Genomic DNA, 19,969 nt, shown 5'->3' on the forward strand with positions numbered 1-19,969 from the left:
TATATATATATATATATATATATATATATATATATATATATATATATATATATATATATATATATTATATATATATTATATATATATATATATATTATATATATATAATATATATATATATATTATATATATATTTATATATATATATATATATATATATATATATATATATATATATATATATATCAACTGGCTCCAGAAAGTTAAACAGATTTGTAAATTACTTCTATTAAAAAATCTTAATCCTTCCAATAATTATCAGCTGCTGAAGTTGTTCTTTTCTGTCTGGCAACAGTGCTCTCTGCTGACATCTCAGCTTGTCTCGGGAACTGCACAGAGTACAAGAGGTTTGCTATGGGGATTTGCTTCTAAACATGGGCGGTTCCCGAGACAGGTGTCATCAGAGAGCAGTTAAAAAGAAAAGAACAACTCAACTTCAGCAGCTCATAAGTACTGAAAGGATTAAGATTTTTTTAATAGAAGTAATTTACAAATCTGTTTAACTTTCTGGAGCCAGTTGATATATATAAGTTTTTTTCCTGGATAACCCCTTTAAATAATGTTTTCCAGAGGAGTACCCCTTTTAAGGGTGTAATGATGGGAGACCTCTCTCCTGCCGCCTCCCTACGTAGACAATTACAGGGCTCCCAGTAACATGGAGGACCCGGGCCACAAGAGAGCGAATCCTCTGGAATCCTTTGGTTTTGCTAAATGGCAGGTGACGAGAAGGCATCTATAAATGTTCAGGAAATGGAAGGCATCTTATAATTACAGCAGCCGCGCCGGCAAGGTAGTCATTATGGCAGAGCAGCCTGCCCGCCCTGTTGCCAAGCCGGCCCCGGGTTCAATCTGGGGCTGCGCTGCGGCCGTGACAGGAGAATGTTACAAAGATTAGGAAATTAAACTAACAAGGACGGAATGTTTTATAAACTGCGGGCGATGGAGAGGGCGATATTATGACAGGACCCGTCACACTCCAGCTGCTGCTGCCGCCGCTACCAGACACGGGGTGTTGTAATAAACCCACGGGGCCCACTCTACATCAACACTGGCACAGAGACGGGCACCGTAGGTGGTCAGATCACAGAGGGCGGCACACTATGTTCACTATGAAGGGCAAAAAGAATTACCAAAAATGGGGATCCAGATAAACCATCCCCTTTATTAAACGGCTTTTGCGTCATAGAATTGTGAGCATTGGGCTTGACGTGTTTCGGTCATTGGACCTTAATCATAAACCTTGATGACCATTCGTGCAGACACCTGCCAGAAAGAGGGTGAGAGCTGGTTTTCTATTCTATTTTTATACATAAATTCTAAGTTCCTAGAAAAGCTGGGTGACTACGTTATGGCTCCTAATGAGGTGGTCATCCAGCTTTCCCAGGAAGGGAAATCTGCCAACTGCTTGAAATCAGATGTTTTTTGTCATTTCAGCCCATATAATACTGCCATATACTTAAATCAGTGTTGCCCAATCTGTGGCTCTCTTATCTGTTGCAAAACTACAACTCTACAAAAATACTGCCAGACAGTTCCTACATAATACTGCAATACAAGGTATAGATAATAATGCTATACAGCCCACACATAATACTGCCATACAGTCCACACAATACTGCCATACCTTCCACATAATACCATACAGTCCACACATTAAACTGTCATACAATGTATAGATGATAATGCTGTACAGCCTACACATAATACTGCCATACAGTCCACACATAATGCTGCCATACAGCCCACACATAATACTGCCATACAAGGTATAGATAATAATGCTATACAGCCCACACATAATACTGCCATACAGTCCACACAATACTGGCATACAGTCCACACAATACTGCCATACAGTCCACACAATACCATACAGTCCACACATAAAACTTTCATACAACATATAGATGATAATGCTATACATCCCACACATAATACTGCCATACAGTCCACATATAACACTGCCATACAGCCCACACTTAACACTACCATACAGCCCACAGATAACACTGCCATACAGCCCACACACTACCATACAGCCCACATATAACACTGCCATACAGCCCACACATAATACTGCCATACAGCCCACACATAATACTGCCATACAGTCCACACCTAATACTGACATACAGCACACACATAATACTGCCATACAGTCTACACATATACTACCATACAGAGCCCATATAATACTGCCATACAGTCCACACCTAATACTGCCATACAGCACACAGATAATACTGCCATACAGTCTACACATAATACTACCATACAGAGCCCATATAATACTGCCATACAGTCCACACATAACCCTCTGTAAAGTGCCCTGGAATCGAGGGCTATATAAATACATACTAATAATTTAAATAGTGATACTGTCAAACAGTCCTCACATTATACTGCCATATTGTCTACACATTATACTGCCATATTGTCTACACATAATACTTCCATATAGTTCTAACTTTATTACACAATTCAATTCTTGAATAATACCACCATACACCGCTATGTAATACTGTGTGATTACACATGTTTCTGGGTTTCCTCACAGTTGGGGCCCGGTTGTCACCCCTTTATACCAGCCCGGGCAGTGACAAACATTCGGCACGTCTATCAGCACTGCAGGAAAACGTCGCCATATGGTTATCACCTGTACGTGTATCGTGTCCACATAGGATATCCCCTCCCCCACCTCCTGTGCTCTACAGCAGATCAATCCCTGCATGTAAAGTCAGCATTGAACCGTCACGTTGCCATGACTACAGGTAAATCAATGGCGGACGAGACAACCCAGAGTAGGCCATGTCATTGTCTTACATACACTATATACACCAGGGGGGAGATTTATCAAAACCTGTCCAGAGGAAAAGTTGCTGAGTTGCCCATAGCAACCAATCAGATCACTACTTTCATTTTTCAGAGGCCTTTTCAAAAATGAAAGTAGCCATCTGATTGGTTGCTATGGGCAACTCAGCAACTTTTCCTCTAGACAGGTTTTGATAAATCTCCCCCCTCAGGGGTCTACAAACGGTGGACCTCCAGTGTTTGCAAAACTACAACTCCCAGCATGCCCGGACAGCCAACGGCTGTCCGGGCATGCTGGGAGTTGTAGTTTTGCGAACACTGGAGGTCCACAGTTGGAGACCACTGCTATACATTATGCCTCAGGCTGGGTTCACACCACGTTTTTGCAATACAGTTCCCGTATTAGGGTATGTTCACACTACAGAGTGTGAATGGAATCTCCGCTCGCTGAATTCCGCGAGTGGAGATTCAACCTGGCAGCCGGCGGCGGCGAAAGGACCGTGCGGCACTGCGCCGTCACCATTGACGGCTATGCAGTGTTCGCGGACTTCCGCGCAAAGAATGAACATGCTCTTTCTTTGTGCGGAACAATTTCAGAGGCGGAATTGTCCGCCGCTGAAATTCTGCAGTGTGAACGGGTCTCGCGGAAGACCCATTCACACTAATGTTAAGTTCACACTGCGGAATTCCACGGTGGAATTCCGTAGTGTGAACATACCCTTAGGTTTTTGTTAAAGAAAAAAAACGGATTACTCAAAACCTGACTAAAATGTATCAAAACGTGTGTACAAAATTTAAGTATACGGTTTGAAAAATTATGTCCGGTTGCATCCGTTTTTTAAGAAAAAAAGAAACGTATATGTTTTTTACATTTTTTATTCCATTATGAATAAAGTTTCACTTGTTTGATTGAAATTCCAAGAAAAAAAACTGTGCAAAGTCAAAAACTGTATGGTGAAAACCGGATGGAACCGGACGCACATACAGTTCTGTATGGTTCCTATTGACTCCCATGTTAAAAAAATAAAGTATATGTTTAATTACGATTTTTCACCCGGACCAACAACCATGGTAGGCTACGGTTTTGGGTACCGGAAAAAAAAACTGACAAAAACGGACACAACCTGAGGCATCTTTTGCCATACGGTTTTCAATACGGTTTTCAATACGGTTCCGTACGGTTTTTAAATTGAAAATGTATATGGGGACTGAATTGCAAAAAACGTGGTGTGAACCCAGTCTACATCCAAAGATGAAAATGAAGGTGGGGTTCCCCTTTAAATCGTAGCAGTCATCTCCTGCGCTGAACACGGCACAGCAGAGTCAGGCGGAGCAGCCGGCGTTGTAGTGACGGGTAATAATCACCTCCATGATTTCACCCACTCCAAGTATTTTTCCACAAGTTTCATCCTTGGCAAGAACGGCAGAATAATATCCGTCTACCGAAGCAGATGGCGAGCGCTGACTAAGCTACCGCCTAGTACTCCAACGCTAAGGCAGGGCTCCGACTACACCCCCCCAGATACTGATCATACCATATCACCTTTCTATCACCACAAGATACTGCGCCGTGTGATATAGAAGAAAGGAAAACAGATATTAAAGAGGTATATAAAGGGGAACGCCGGTATTTAATTATAAGTAATGTAATGTATGTACACAGTGACTCCACCAGCAGAATAGTGAGTGCAGCTCTGGAATATAATACAGGATATAACTCAGGATCAGTACAGGATAAGTAATGTAATGTATGTACACAGTGACCTCACCAGCAGAATAGTGAGTACAGCTCTTGAGTATAATACAGGATATAACTCAGGATCAGTACAGGATAAGTAATGTATGTACACTGTGACCTCACCAGCAGAATAGTGAGTACAGCTCTGGAATATAATACAGGATATAACTCAGGATCAGTACAAGATAAGTAATGTATGTACACAGTGACCTCACCAGCAGAATAGTGAGTACAGCTCTGGAGTATAATACAGGATATAACTCAGGATCAGTACAGGATAAGTAATGTAATGTATGTACACAGTGACCTCACCAGCAGAATAGTGAGTACAGCTCTTGAGTATAATACAGAATATAACTCAGGATCAGTGCAGGATAAGTAATGTAATGTATGTACACAGTGACCTCACCAGCAGAATAGTGAGTACAGCTCTGGAGTATAATACAGGATATAACTCAGGATCAGTACAGGATAAGTAATGTAATGTATGTACACAGTGACCCCACCAGCAGAATAGTGAGTACAGCTCTGGAGTATAATACAGGATATAACTCAGGATCAGTACAGGATAAGTAATGTAATGTATGTACACAGTGACCTCACCAGCAGAATAGTGAGTACAGCTCTGGAGTATAATACAGGATATAACTCAGGATCAGGACAGGATAAGTAATGTAATGTATGTACACAGTGACCCCACCAGCAGAATAGTGAGTACAGCTCTGGAGTATAATACAGGATATAACTCAGGATCAGTGCAGGATAAGTAATATAATGTATGTACACAGTGACCTCACCAGCAGAATAGTGAGTACAGCTCTGGAGTATAATACAGGATATAACTCAGGATCAGTACAGGATAAGTAATGTAATGTATGTACACAGTGACCTCACCAGCAGAATAGTGAGTACAGCTCTGGAGTATAATACAGGATATAACTCAGGATCAGTACAGGATAAGTAATGTAATGTATGTACACAGTGACCTCACCAGCAGAATAGTAAGTACAGCTCTGGAGTATAATACTGGATATAACTCAGGACCTCTCTATGGCCCTTAGTGAGTATGTGAGTTCTCGGGGAGGACACTCAGGCTGGTCTGGGTCCGGTGTTTACCAGCAGGCATGTTGCAGTTTGCTCCTTCTTTTAGTGCAGGTAAGAGCAAACACCAGTTGTGTCTACAGGGTAACCCCGGCTGTCTGCGATCGTCAGCTCCTGTGTACACAGCTGGGGTCTAGGGAACCAGGAATTTACGGTATGGGGGATGTTGGTGGACGCCATCACTGATATGACGACATAAGGACTGATAATTCAGCTGCTGCCGTATAAACCACTATACTCCATTGCAGTATTTCCCAAATAGTGGGCCTCCAGCTGTTGCAAAACTACAACTCCCAGCATGCCCGGACAGCCAACGGCTGTCCGGGCATGCTGAGAGTTGTAGTTTTGCAACAGCTGGAGGCACCCTGGCTGGGAAACACTGACGTATTGCTTATACAAGGTGATACAGCACTTCGCTGCTTGTATGAATTCTTATAGCCCAGAGAATGATGCAGTTTGTCAGAAACAGCTTATGGCTGCTTTATGGTGCTACTACAGCTCCAGCTTTGTTGCAATGTTTACTGAAGTCCAAATCTAGAAACTTCTTCTCCAATAGGCACTGTGTCATTTGAAAAAAAACTTTGCATAGATCAATAGTACAAGCGTAAATAAGAAACATTGTAATATATCTTATAAGACAAGAATGCTTCTTTCCCGTTATCAAGCTTCTTCCCATTCCCTCCCTTCTCCTGTGAGACTGTTTTTCCATCTGAAAATCAGCTCCACTTTGTCCTGTGTCTGCAAGACAAGCAATACAAGTCTATGGAGAGGGGAGGAGGGAGCTCTGTCCACCAGCTCTGGGAGAACTGCACATTACAGATGAATCCTGCAGAGCAGAAATCTGCCGAAGAATACAGTATACAAGGTATAGAATAGACAGAAATAGTGCTGCTACCCATGTACACACACAGGGCGGCTTATCCTGAAAAGTCAACTGATACGATAGGTACGATTTAAAGGGGTACTCCGGTGGAAATTTTTTTTTTAATGAACTGGTGCCAGAAAGTTAAACAGATTTGTAAATGACTTCTATTAAAAAATCTTTACCCTTCCAGTACTTTTTAGCAGCTGTATGCTATAGAGGAAATTCTTTTCTTTTTGAATTTCTTTTTTGTCCTGTCCACGGTGCTCTCTGCTGACACCTGATGCCCGTATCAGGAACTGTCCAGAGCAGGAGAAAATCCCCATAGCAAACCCATGCTGCTCTGGACAGTTCCTGACAGTGACATCAGGTGTCAGCAGAGAGCAATGTGGACAAGAGAAAAAAGAAATTCAAAAAGAAAAGAATTTCTTCTATAGCATGCAGCTGCTAAAAAGTACTGGAAGGGTAAAGATTTTTTTAATAGAAGTAATTTAACAAATCTGTTTAACTTTCTGGCACCAGCTGACTTATACAGACTTAAAAAAAAAATGTTTTCCACCGGAGTACCCCTTTAATGTATCTTTATAGCAGATGGAGCTCATTCTTTCTGATACACAGTTCCAAATCTCCTGCACTGATACAGAATTAAAGGACACCAAGCAAACTGCATGCTATGGTTTATGTCTCATGTTATAGCCAAGCTCCCATGATGCACCGCTCTGCGCTGGAATCCGGCAGAGCTCTTGTAACTCCGAATCAGTAAAAGATAAGGAAAAAATTTATTTACAAAGTTACTCAACATTTTACGTTTTTTCGATTGCAAAATATTGTACTTTATGGCATTAAAAGTCACATATATATTCAGATGTGAGTTGTTCCCGCGTGTGGCGGGGATCGGCCGCGCATCTCCAGGTAATCCCTCCGCGGCTGACGGATTCCTCAGCACCTTCAGCTGTTTACATTATGAGTTTAAATAAACATTTTTTAAGAGTAAAGAAAGAAATTCCACCACACCGGCCTCAATAACTCACCGTAATCTTCATATAAACACTTACTGGAGGGACAGTCTGTACTACCGGAGGGGCAGGGGGGGTATAGGGGTCATAAGAGGGAGCAATGGAAGACCCCAGGACAAGTGGAGAAAACTGTATCTCTCACCTGTTGTATTAGTATCATAGTAGTTATATTCTTGTATACAGGAGCAGTATTATAGTAGTTATATTCTTGTATATAGGAGGCAGTATTATAGTAGTTATATTCTTGTATATAGGAGCAGTATTATAGTAGTTATATTCTTGTATACAGGAGCAGTATTATAGTAGTTATATTCTTGTATATAGGAGGCAGTATTATAGTAGTTATATTCTTGTATATAGGAGCAGTATTATAGTAGTTATATTCTTGTATATAGGAGCAGTATTATAGTAGTTATATTCTTGTATATAGGAGCAGTATTATAGTAGTTATATTCTTGTACATAGGAGCAGTATTATAGTAGTTATATTCTTGTACATAGGGAGCAGTATTATAGTAGTTATATTCTTGTATATAGGAGGCAGTATTATAGTAGTTATATCCTTGTATACAGGAGCAGTATTATAGTAGTTATATTCTTGTATTTAGGAGGCAGTATTATAGTTGTTATATTCTTGTATATAGGAGCAGTATTATAGTAGTTATATTCTTGTATATAGGAGCAGTATTATAGTAGTTATATTCTTGTATATAGGGGCAGTATTATAGTAGTTATATTCTTGTATATAGGAGGCAGTATTATAGTAGTTATATTCTTGTATATAGGAGAAGTATTATAGTAGTTATATTCTTGTATATAGGAGCAGTATTATAGTAGTTATATTCTTGTATATAGGAGCAGTATTATAGTAGTTATATTCTTGTATATAGGAGGCAGTATTATAGTAGTTATATTCTTGTATATAGGAGTAGTATTATAGTAGTTATATTCTTGTATATAGGAGAAGTATTATAGTAGTTATATTCTTGTATATAGGAGCAGTATTATAGTAGTTATATTCTTGTATATAGGAGCAGTATTATAGTAGTTATATTCTTGTATATAGGAGCAGTATTATAGTAGTTATATTCTTGTATATAGGAGCAGTATTATAGTAGTTATATTCTTGTATATAGGAGCAGTATTATAGTAGTTATTCTTGTATATAGGAGAAGTAGTTATATTCTTGTATATAGGAGCAGTATTATAGTAGTTATATTCTTGTATATAGGAGCAGTATAATAGTAGTTATATTCTTGTATATAGGCACAGTATTATAGTAGTTATATTCTTGTATATAGGAGCAGTATTATAGTAGTTATATTCTTGTATATAGGAGCAGTATTATAGTAGTTATATTCTTGTATATAGGAGCAGTATTATAGTAGTTATATTCTTGTACATAGGAGCAGTATTATAGTAGTTATATTCTTGTATATAGGAGGCAGTATTATAGTAGTTATATTCTTGTATATAGGTGCAGTATTATAGTAGTTATATTCTTGTATATAGGAGGCATATTATACTAGTTATATTCTTGTATATAGGAGCAGTATTATAGTAGTTATATTCTTGTACATAGGAGCAGTATTATAGTAGTTATATTCTTGTATATAGGAGGCAGTATTATAGTAGTTATATTCTTGTATATAGGTGCAGTATTATAGTAGTTATATTCTTGTATATAGGAGGCATATTATACTAGTTATATTCTTGTATATAGGAGCAGTATTATAGTAGTTATATTCTTGTATATAGGAGAAGTATTATAGTAGTTATATTCTTGTATATAGGAGCAGTATTATAGTAGTTATATTCTTGTATATAGGAGCAGTATTATAGTAGTTATATTCTTGTATATAGGAGCAGTATTATAGTAGTTATTCTTGTATATAGGAGAAGTAGTTATATTCTTGTATATAGGAGCAGTATTATAGTAGTTATATTCTTGTATATAGGAGCAGTATAATAGTAGTTATATTCTTGTATATAGGCACAGTATTATAGTAGTTATATTCTTGTATATAGGAGCAGTATTATAGTAGTTATATTCTTGTATATAGGAGCAGTATTATAGTAGTTATATTCTTGTATATAGGAGCAGTATTATAGTAGTTATATTCTTGTACATAGGAGCAGTATTATAGTAGTTATATTCTTGTATATAGGAGGCAGTATTATAGTAGTTATATTCTTGTATATAGGTGCAGTATTATAGTAGTTATATTCTTGTATATAGGAGGCATATTATACTAGTTATATTCTTGTATATAAGAGCAGTATTATAGTAGTTATATTCTTGTATATAGGAGACAGTATTATAGTAGTTATATTCTTGTATATAGGAGGCAGTATTATAGTAGTTATATTCTTGTATATAGGGGGCAGTATTATAGTAGTTATATTCTTGTATATAGGGACAGTATTATAGTAGTTATATTCTTATACATAGGGGCAGTATTATAGTAGTTATATTCTTGTATATAGGAGCAGTATTATAGTAGTTATATTCTTGTATATAGGAGCAGTATTATAGTAGTTATATTCTTGTATATAGGAGCAGTATTATAGTAGTTATATTCTTGTATATAGGACACAGTATTATAGTAGTTATATTCTTGGATATAGGAGGCAGTATTATAGTAGTTATATTCTTGTACATAGGAGCAGTATTATAGTAGTTATATTCTTGTATATAGGAGTAGTATTATAGTAGTTATATTCTTGTATATATAGGAGCAGTATTATAGTAGTTATATTCTTGTATATAGGAGTAGTATTATAGTAGTTATATTCTTGTATATATAGGAGCAGTATTATAGTAGTTATATTCTTGTACATAGGAGCAGTATTATAGTGTTAATTCATGTCTATAGGAGGCAGGGTTATAGTGGTTATATTCATGTGTATAGGGGTTGCAATAGCACAAATAGTCAGAGAGAGAGTGTTGATTTGCTACTAGAGACTTAGATTTGTTGTCACAATCAGAACCTCCAGAGCCAAAGAACAAGACTAGACAAGGTCTCGCCGCCCAGAGTGTGTGCATGTACACTAAGCAAGGTTATTACAGATGAGATTGTATACGCACCATCATCACATGACTGTAAGGTTGTAAAGGACATAACAAATACTTGGCTTTGGCAGCAAATGTCAAATCCACAAATCCCGTGGCCAGGACTAAATGTAAGCAAATAAAGTGCTGGTGACTGCATAATGTGTGTCTTGGAAATTCACAGGATCTTCTTCTCAAGGAGAGAACCAGAACCTTGGCGGTTTTATTAGGCTGCAAAATATCAGGATCCCGAAGGCGAGAGATATGACATTAGACCGGCGCTTGACAATGCCAAGATTAGAGACCCAGAGAAGATCTCTGTCGAGAACAAAAGGTCAGAAGTGTCCAGGTTGTGGTGTCTTCACGGGCTCCTCAGATATGTGGAAGCCGATGGCAAAGAATTGTAAAGAATTGTAAAGGGTTGGCGCTTTTTAATTCTGATATTGATGAAGACTTTAGAGAAGCCCATGAACAACAAGGAGCATGGACCTAGTGTTTCTCTATCAGGATAGCCATAAACATTAGGTATGTGCTGGTCAAACCCGCCTGAATCATGTGCGAGAGGACCTCCATAGTCTACATTGGGGAGAGAAGAGTCAGGCATGCGGGACTTCCACTGACAGATCCTTTTTTTTTCCGGAAAGACAAGAGAACACACGTGATCCGCATTGGAATTTTGCCGGAGATTCCGCAGCAGCAGGAAGGCTGAATTTCTGTTTCTGGTGCAGAAATACAGATTTCTGTGTCCACAGAATAATGTACCTGTCCATTCTTTCTGTAGACTCTGCACGGAATGCATAGCCATCTATGAGACGAGACAGCATATTCCTGATCGGTCCTAACGCTGGCATATCATGCCGGCGCCTGCAGTCTGCGGAGTGTCCGCATGGAGATTTTTCGTGCAGACATTCTGATGTGTGAACATAGCCTAAGTCTGCAAGCAGCAACCTGCGCTGTGACATGTGAATGGGGCAGGTTTGAGATTCCACTTAGAAATTCCGAAGCAGCAGAATCTTGGTAGGTGTTCTGCCGCCGAAAGAATGATGTTGCTCATTCACTCGGCAGAGTTCCCCTGAAACACATTACCGTCTATGGTGACGGCAATGTACACGCAGGGGAAGATTTATCAAAACCTGTGTAGAGGAAGGGTGGTGCAGTTGCCCATAGCAACCAATCAGATTGTTTCTTTAATTTTTCCCAAGCCTCTTCAAAAATTAAAGAAGCCATCTGATTGCTGCACTACTCTTCCTCTGCAGTTTTTGATAAATTTCCCCCGCAGTCCTTACCCCTGACAAAATTCTGTAGCACAAACCTAGCCTATCGAGTCACCCCAGATAGTTTTAAATATAAATATATATATATATATATATTATATTTAGATATATATGTGTGTGTATATACACACACACACACACACACGGTGGGACAAAAAAGTATTTAGTCAGCCACCAATTGTGCAAGTTCTCCCACTTATAAAGATGAGAGGCCTGTAATTTTCATGATAGGTATAACCTCAACTATGAGAGACAGAATGAGCAAAAAATCCATAAAATCACATTGTCTGATTTTTAAAGAATTTATTTGCAAATTATGGTGGAAAATAAGTATTTGGTCACCTACAAACAAGCAAGATTTCTGGCTTTCACAGACCTGTAACTTCTTCTATAAGAGTCTCCTCTGTCTTCCACTCGTTACCTGTATTAATGGCTCCTGTTTGAACTTGTTATCAGTATAAAAGACACCTGTCCACAACCTCAAACAGTCACACTCCAAACTCCACTATGGCCAAGACCAAAGAACTGTCGAAGGACACCAGAAACAAAATTGTAGACCTGCACCAGGCTGGAAAGACTAAATCTGCAATAGGAAAGCAGCTTGGTGTGAAGAAATCAACTGTGGGAGCAATTATTAGAAAATGGAAGACATACAAGACCACGATCTGGAGCTCCACGCAAGATCTCACCCAGTGGTGTCAAAATGATCACAAAAATGGTGAGCAAAAATCTCAGAACCACACAGGGGACCTAGTGAATGACCTGCAGAGAGCTGGGACCAAAGTAACAAAGGCTACCATCAGTAACACACTACGCTGCCGAGGACTCAAATCATGCAGTGCCAGACTTGTACCCCTGCTTAAGCCAGTACATGTCCGGGCCCGTCTGGGGTTTGCTAGAGAGCATTTGGATGATCCAGAAGAGTATTGGGAGAATGTCATATGAAGATCTGAAGATATCAGATGAAAACAAAGTGGTGAAAACTCAACTCGTCGTGTTTGGAGGAGAAAGAATGCTGTGTTGCATCCCAAGAACACCATACTTACTGTGAAGCATGGGGTGGAAACATGATGCTTTGGGACTGTTTTTCTGCTTAAGGACCAGGACGACTGATCCGTGTAAAGGAAAGAATTAATGGGGCCATGTATCGTGAGATTATGAGTCAAAACCTCTTTCCATCAGCAAGGGCATTGAAGATGAAATGTGGCTGGGTCTTTCAGTATGACAATGATCCCAACCCCCCCCCCCCCCCCCCCCCGGCTAATGAAGGAGTGGCTTCCTAAGAAGCATTTCAAGGTCCTGGAGTGGCCTAGCCAGTCTCCAGATCTCAAGCCCATAGAAAACCTTTGGAGGAAGTTGAAAGTCAGTGTTACCCAGCGACAGCCCCAAAACATCACTGCTCTAGAGGAGATCTGCATGGAGGAATGGGCCGAAATACCAACAACAGTGTGTGAAAACCTTGTGAAGACTTACAGAAGATGTTTGACCTCTGTCATTGCCAACAAAGGGTATATAACAAAGTATTGAGATGAACTTTTGTTATTGACCAAATACTTATTTTCCACCATAATTTGCAAATAAATTATTTAAAAATCAATGTGATTTTATATATTTTTTTTCTCATTATGTCTCTCATAGTTGAGGTTATACCTATGATGACAATTACAGCCTCTCATCTTTTCTTTCAACAAAAATATTGACTGACGCAATCGTCACCCCATCCCCCCCCCCCCCAATACAGGTTTAATGCGGGTACTTAATTCTATTCACGCGTTCATGGTAATTGGCGTCTTACCACGGAGCGCTTTTCTGTTTCTTAGAATCGAAATTACTACAAGGAGGAATTCATTCAATGAAATCCCAATGAAATAATTCCCTGGTCGTGGTTTTTTTGTTGTGTAAAAACAAAGAACATTTTACCATGAAACCTTTAAAAAGTCTAAATAATTTTCCATAGGGTCGATTAAATATAAGCTTTAACCATAGGAAAGAAGGGAATGGAGAAAACGCAGGGTTAATGGTGTTTACGGTCTCTCTGTTTTGTACACTTTGGTAGGTATGTGTGAGATAAGCGATCTGGATAGTACTCAACCCCCCCCCCCTGCAACTTTGACGCAAGTCAAGTCAGGTTAATGTTGTCCAGTAGTCACCCAATTGTTTAGACTTAAAGGGGTATTCCAGGCAAAAACATTTTATCCCCTACCCAAAGGATAGGGGATAAGATGTCTGATCGCGGGGGGCCCGCTGCTGGGACCCCTGCGATCTCCCTGCAGCACCCGCATTCTATGCGGGTGCTGAATCTCCAGTTTCGGAGGTTTCCGAAACTAGAGACGCAGTCCCCGCATAGAATGCGGGTGCTGCAGGGAGATCGCAAGGGGTCCCAGCAGGGTGCTGAATCTCCAGTTTCGGAAACCTCCGGGTTTCCAGGACTGGGGATGTGATGTCACGCCACGCCCCCTCCATTCATGTCTATGGGAGGGGGCGTGACGGCCGTCACGCCCCCTCCCATAGACATGAATGGAGGGGGCGTGGCATGACGTCACGTTCCCAGTCCCGGAAACCCGGAGGTTTCCGAAACTAGAGACGCAGTCCCCGCATAGAATGCGGGTGCTGCAGGGAGATCGCAGGGGGTCCCAGCAGCGGGCCCCCCCGCGATCAGACATCTTATCCCCTATCCTTTGGGTAGGGGATAAAATGTTTTTGCCTGGAATACCCCTTTAATGGGGGAGATTCATCAAAACCTGTGCAGAGGAAAAGTTGTCCAGTTGCCCATAGCAACCAATCAGATCGCTTCTTTCATTTTGCAGAGGCCTTGTTAAAAATAAAAGAAGCGATCTGATTGGTTGCTATGGGCAACACAACAACTTCCTCTGCACAGGTTTTGATAAATCTTCCCCAAATAAGATTAACCTGACATGCTGGGAGTTGTAGTTTTGTTACAGTTGGGAGAGCATTACTATAAAGACAGTAATCTCCAAACTGTGCCCCTCCAGCCTTCGACTGTCCGGGCATGCTGGGAGTTGTAGTTTTGCAACAGCTGGAGGCACACTGGTTGGGAAACACTGACTTAAGGTTAAAGGACATCTGCAGCGAAAAAACAATTATCACCTATCCACAGGATAGGGGATAAGTGTCTGATCACAGGGGATCCGACCACTGGGACCCCCCTGCGATCTCCCGAACGGGGCCCCGGCATTGCCGTGCGCCGGCTAATGCGCGTAGCGTCGAGATAACTGAGCTTCACTGCCCCCCCCTTTCATACACTTCTATGGGAGAGGCATGAACGCTGAATTCCCGCCTCTCCCATAGAGATACATAAAGGGGGCATGTAGGCCGCAATGTCATGCTGCGGCCAACACCCCTCCTGCACGGGAGAGCTGCGGCAAAGCAGGGGAGATTGCGTGGGGTCCCAGTGTTCGGATCCCCTGTGATCAGACACTTATCCCCTATCCTGTGGATAGGGAATACGTTTTTTTCGCTGCAGATTTCCTTTAAAAGGTTTTATCCAGAATAGTAAAAACAGTTCTGTTTTGAAAAACAGTGCCACACCTGACCTCGGGTTGTATGTGGCATTACAAGCTCCATTCACTACAATGGCACTAAGCCGCAATACTGCATACAAACTGATGACAAGAGTGGCGCTGTTTCTGGAAGAAAGCCACTATGTTTTTCTAATCCCGGATAACGCTACAACGATATTCTGACTGTTAACTGCTACATCTGTATTTGCGTAGACTTGCATAAGAGGTAAAGATGTAGCAGAGTTAACAGAGTGGTGGCACGTTAACCAGATGTGTTAACCCACCTGACTGCCTGACTGTGAACTCTGCTACATCTGGATCTAGTCATATACGTGGCACCGGGTATGGACCTTTCCTCTATCGTACAGTGTTATCAGGGGACCTCAATCTGACATGGACTTTAAGCTTCCATAACTGACACGTAATCGGATTAATTTTACACGATAATAACATAACAACATAATAATCTAGAAGGAAAGGGATGTGCTGAGGTCCCGGCGACAATGTTTGAGACGTCATCTCCTCCGAACTAAGTGCTGAAGGTGGCCAAGTACATATGCTCTGGGGAATGTATATATAAAATTCAACATGTGTATGTACTGTATATATAAACCAACATGTGTATGTACTGTATATATATATATATATATATATATATATATATATATATATATATATATAAAACAACATGTGTATGTACTGTATATATAAAACTCAACATGTGTATGTGTGTATGTACTGTATATATAAAACAACATGTGTATGTACTGTATATATAAAACAACATGTGTATGTACTGTATATATAAAACATGTGTATGTGTGTATGTACTGTATATATATATATATAAAACAACATGTGTATGTACTGTATATAAAAATGTGTATGTACTGTATATAAAAATGTGTATGTACTGTATATAAAAATGTGTATGTACTGTATATATATATAAAACAACATGTGTATGTACTGTATATATATATAAAACAACATGTGTATGTACTGTATATATATATATAAAACAACATGTGTATGTACTGTATATATATATAAAACAACATGTGTATGTACTGTATATATATATAAAACAACATGTGTATGTACTGTATATATATATAAAACAACATGTGTATGTACTGTATATATATATATAAAACAACATGTGTATGTACTGTATATATATATATAAAACAACATGTGTATGTACTGTATATATATATAAAACAACATGTGTATGTACTGTATATATATATAAAACAACATGTGTATGTACTGTATATATATATAAAACAACATGTGTATGTACTGTATATATATATAAAACAACATGTGTATGTACTGTATATATATATAAAACAACATGTGTATGTACTGTATATATATATAAAACAACATGTGTATGTACTGTATATATATATAAAACAACATGTGTATGTACTGTATATATATATAAAACAACATGTGTATGTACTGTATATATATATAAAACAACATGTGTATGTACTGTATATATATATAAAACAACATGTGTATGTACTGTATATATATATAAAACAACATGTGTATGTACTGTATATATATATAAAACAACATGTGTATGTACTGTATATATATATAAAACAACATGTGTATGTACTGTATATATATATAAAACAACATGTGTATGTACTGTATATATAAAACAACATGTGTATGTACTGTATATATAAAACAACATGTGTATGTACTGTATATATAAAACAACATGTGTATGTACTGTATATATAAAACTCAACATGTGTATGTGTTAAAATTTAGTCCGGGGAACTGGATATGAGGACGGGATATGAGGTCAGGATATGAGGACGGGACATAAAGAAGGGACATGAGGACAGGATACAAAATCAAACTGAGGACGGGACATGAGGTCGGGACATGAGGTAGGGATATGAAGATGGGATATGAAGGCAGGATACAATATCAAACTGAGGATGAGATATGAGGACGGGACATAAAGATGGGACATGAGGACGGGACATGAGGTCGGGACGGGAGGTCGGGACGGGAGGTCGGGACGGGAGGTCGGGACGGGAGGTCGGGACGGGAGGTCGGGACGGGAGGACGACAGCGTCATTGTTTTCCAAATATGTTTTTTTTAAGCAACTTTGACACTCTTAATCAATTCTACTTATTTAACAGACCCCTGAATGGTACCTCAGACTATTCCCATTATGGCCATCATGCTGACTAGAACATTAGAAGAGGTGGATAAAGTAGGTCAAGTCCATGTTGCAGGTGGGTGCAATACTTTGTTTTTGAGAAGGTTTTGTCCCAATCTTGCACCTCCTGTAGCTCCACAAGCTGCTAACAAAGACCTTTTCTGAACATTTGTCGTCAGCAATGTCAGGCTGAGCGCCAGCGATCGATACGGGGCCCCAGCAGGCAGCATCACACAGAGATCAATGACAATGTCACAGACCTTCCATATTGGTCCACCTGCTGCCAGTTATCATTGGTGGGATGGGACAATGCCAGTAAGGTTTCCAGCAGTACTAAGGTTTGCAAAAACACTGCTCAAAAAAATAAAGGGAACACTAAGATAACACATCCTAGATCTGAATGAATGAACTAATCGTATGAAATAGAAACATAGAAACATAGAATGTGTTGGCAGATAAGAACCATTTGGCCCATCTAGTCTGCCCAATAATCTGAATACTATGAATAGTCCCTGGCCCTATCTTATATGAAGGATAGCCTTATAAATACTTTCGTCTTTACATAGTTGAATGCGCTGACAACAAAATCACACAAAAATGATCAATGGAAATCAAATGTATCAACCCATGGAGGTCTGGATATGGAGTCACACTCAAAATCACAGTGGAAAACCCCACTACAGGCTGATCCAACTTTATGTAATGTCCTTAATACAAGTCACAATGAGGCTCAGTAGTGTGTGTGGCCTCCATGTGCCTGTATGACCTCCCTACAATGCCTGGGCATGCTCCTGATGAGGTGGAGGATGGTCTCCTTAGGGATGTCCTCCCAGACCTGGACTAAAGCATCCGCCAACTCCTGGACAGTCTGTGGTGGATGGAGCGAGACCTGATGTCCCATATGTGCTCAATCGGATTCAGGTCTGGGGCGGGCGGGCCAGTCCATAGCATCAATGCCTTCCTCTTCCAGAAACATGCAGACACACTCCAGCCACATGAGGTCTAGCATTGTCTTGCATTAGGAGGAACCCAGGGCCAACCGCACAAGCATATGGCCTCACAAGGGGTCTGAGGATCTAATCTCGGTACCTAATGGCAGTCAGGCTACCTCTGGCAAGCACATGGAGGGCTGTGTGGCCCCCCAAAGAAATGCCACCCCACACCATTACTGACCCACCGCCAAACTGGTCATGCTGGAGGATGTTGCAGGCAGCAGAACATTCTCCACGGCGTCTCTGGACTTACCAATCTTGGTGTTCTCTGGCAAATGCCAAACTTCCTGCAGGGTGTTGGCCTGTAAGCACAACCCCCACCTGTGGACGTCAGGCCCTCATACCACCCTCATGGAGTCTGTTTCTGACTGTTTTAGTGGACACATGCACATTTGTGGCCTGCTGGAGGTCATTTTGCAGGGCTCTGGCAGTGCTCCTCCTGCTCCTCCTTGCACAAAGGCGGAGGTAGCGGTCCTGCTGCTGGGTTGTTGCCCTCCTACGGCCTCCTCCACATCTCCTGATGTACTGGCCTGTCTCCTGGTAGCGCCTCAATTATCTGGACACTACGCTGACAGACACAGCAAACCTTCTTGCCACAGCTCGCATTGATGTGTCATCTTGGATGAGCTGCACTACCTGAGCCACTTGTGCAGGTTGTAGACTCCGTCTCATGCTACCACTAGAGTGAAAGCACCGCCAGCATTCAAAAGTGACCAAAACATCAGTCAGGAAGCATAGGAACTGGGAAGTGGTCTGTGGTCACCACCTGCACCTGCAGAACCACTCCTTTATTGGGGGTGTCTTGCTAATTGCCTATAATTTCCACCTGTTGTCTGTTTCATTTGCACAACAGCATGTGAAATTGATTGTCAATCAGTGTTCTTCCTGAGTGGACAGTGGGATTTCACAGAAGTGTCATTGACTCGGAGTTACATTGTGTTGTCTAAGTGTTCCCTTTATTTTTTTGAGCAGTGTATAATTCTACATATAATTCCCACCTTACGTCTATGGCCGGAAAACAGAGAAGTTGGATTTCAGTCCGTCCCATCCTATTGTTTATGTTGAAAGCAGCCCATAAAGTACCCTACCTACCCATGCAAGGGTAGGTAGAATGCTTTATGGACTGTGGCTGCTATATGACCCCCCCCATAGATTGGCACAACCTTTTTACCATTGGAAGGAGAATCTGCCAATCACGCCTAACCTAATAACGTAAGCAAAAAGTTGCAGTAGGGTACTAGAGGGTCTCTTCCACGAGGGATGGGACAGAAAGTTGTAACTTGGTTTCTTGCTATGGTGGCCCCTCTCCATAGATCTGCCCACTTTTTTTATTTTTTTACATTGAAAAGCTAAAAGCAACCATATCAAAGAATAATAAGTTACCGTAACTTGTGGCCATTAGGTG

The 19,969-nt window shown here is 40.3% G+C and overlaps 1 protein-coding gene across 8 annotated transcripts in view; it reads right to left on the minus strand.

The window, feature by feature from the left end:
• MTSS1 (MTSS I-BAR domain containing 1) overlaps positions 1 to 19,969 on the minus strand; it is a 195,488-nt gene that overhangs the window by 43,013 nt on the left and 132,506 nt on the right. The window contains exon 1 of one of the 8 annotated variants that reach the window (XM_056522729.1): positions 2,828 to 2,848. The exons of 6 other annotated variants lie outside the window; for them this stretch is intronic. The gene's annotated coding sequence lies outside the window, so the exon portion shown is untranslated. Of the gene's footprint in view, positions 1 to 2,656; positions 2,783 to 2,827; positions 2,849 to 19,969 lie in introns of those variants that run through there. One more of the 8 variants, XM_056522728.1, reaches the window with a different exon arrangement.

This window comes from Hyla sarda, chromosome 5 (genome assembly GCF_029499605.1).
Source record: "Hyla sarda isolate aHylSar1 chromosome 5, aHylSar1.hap1, whole genome shotgun sequence".
Classification (NCBI taxonomy): Eukaryota; Metazoa; Chordata; class Amphibia; order Anura; family Hylidae; genus Hyla; species Hyla sarda.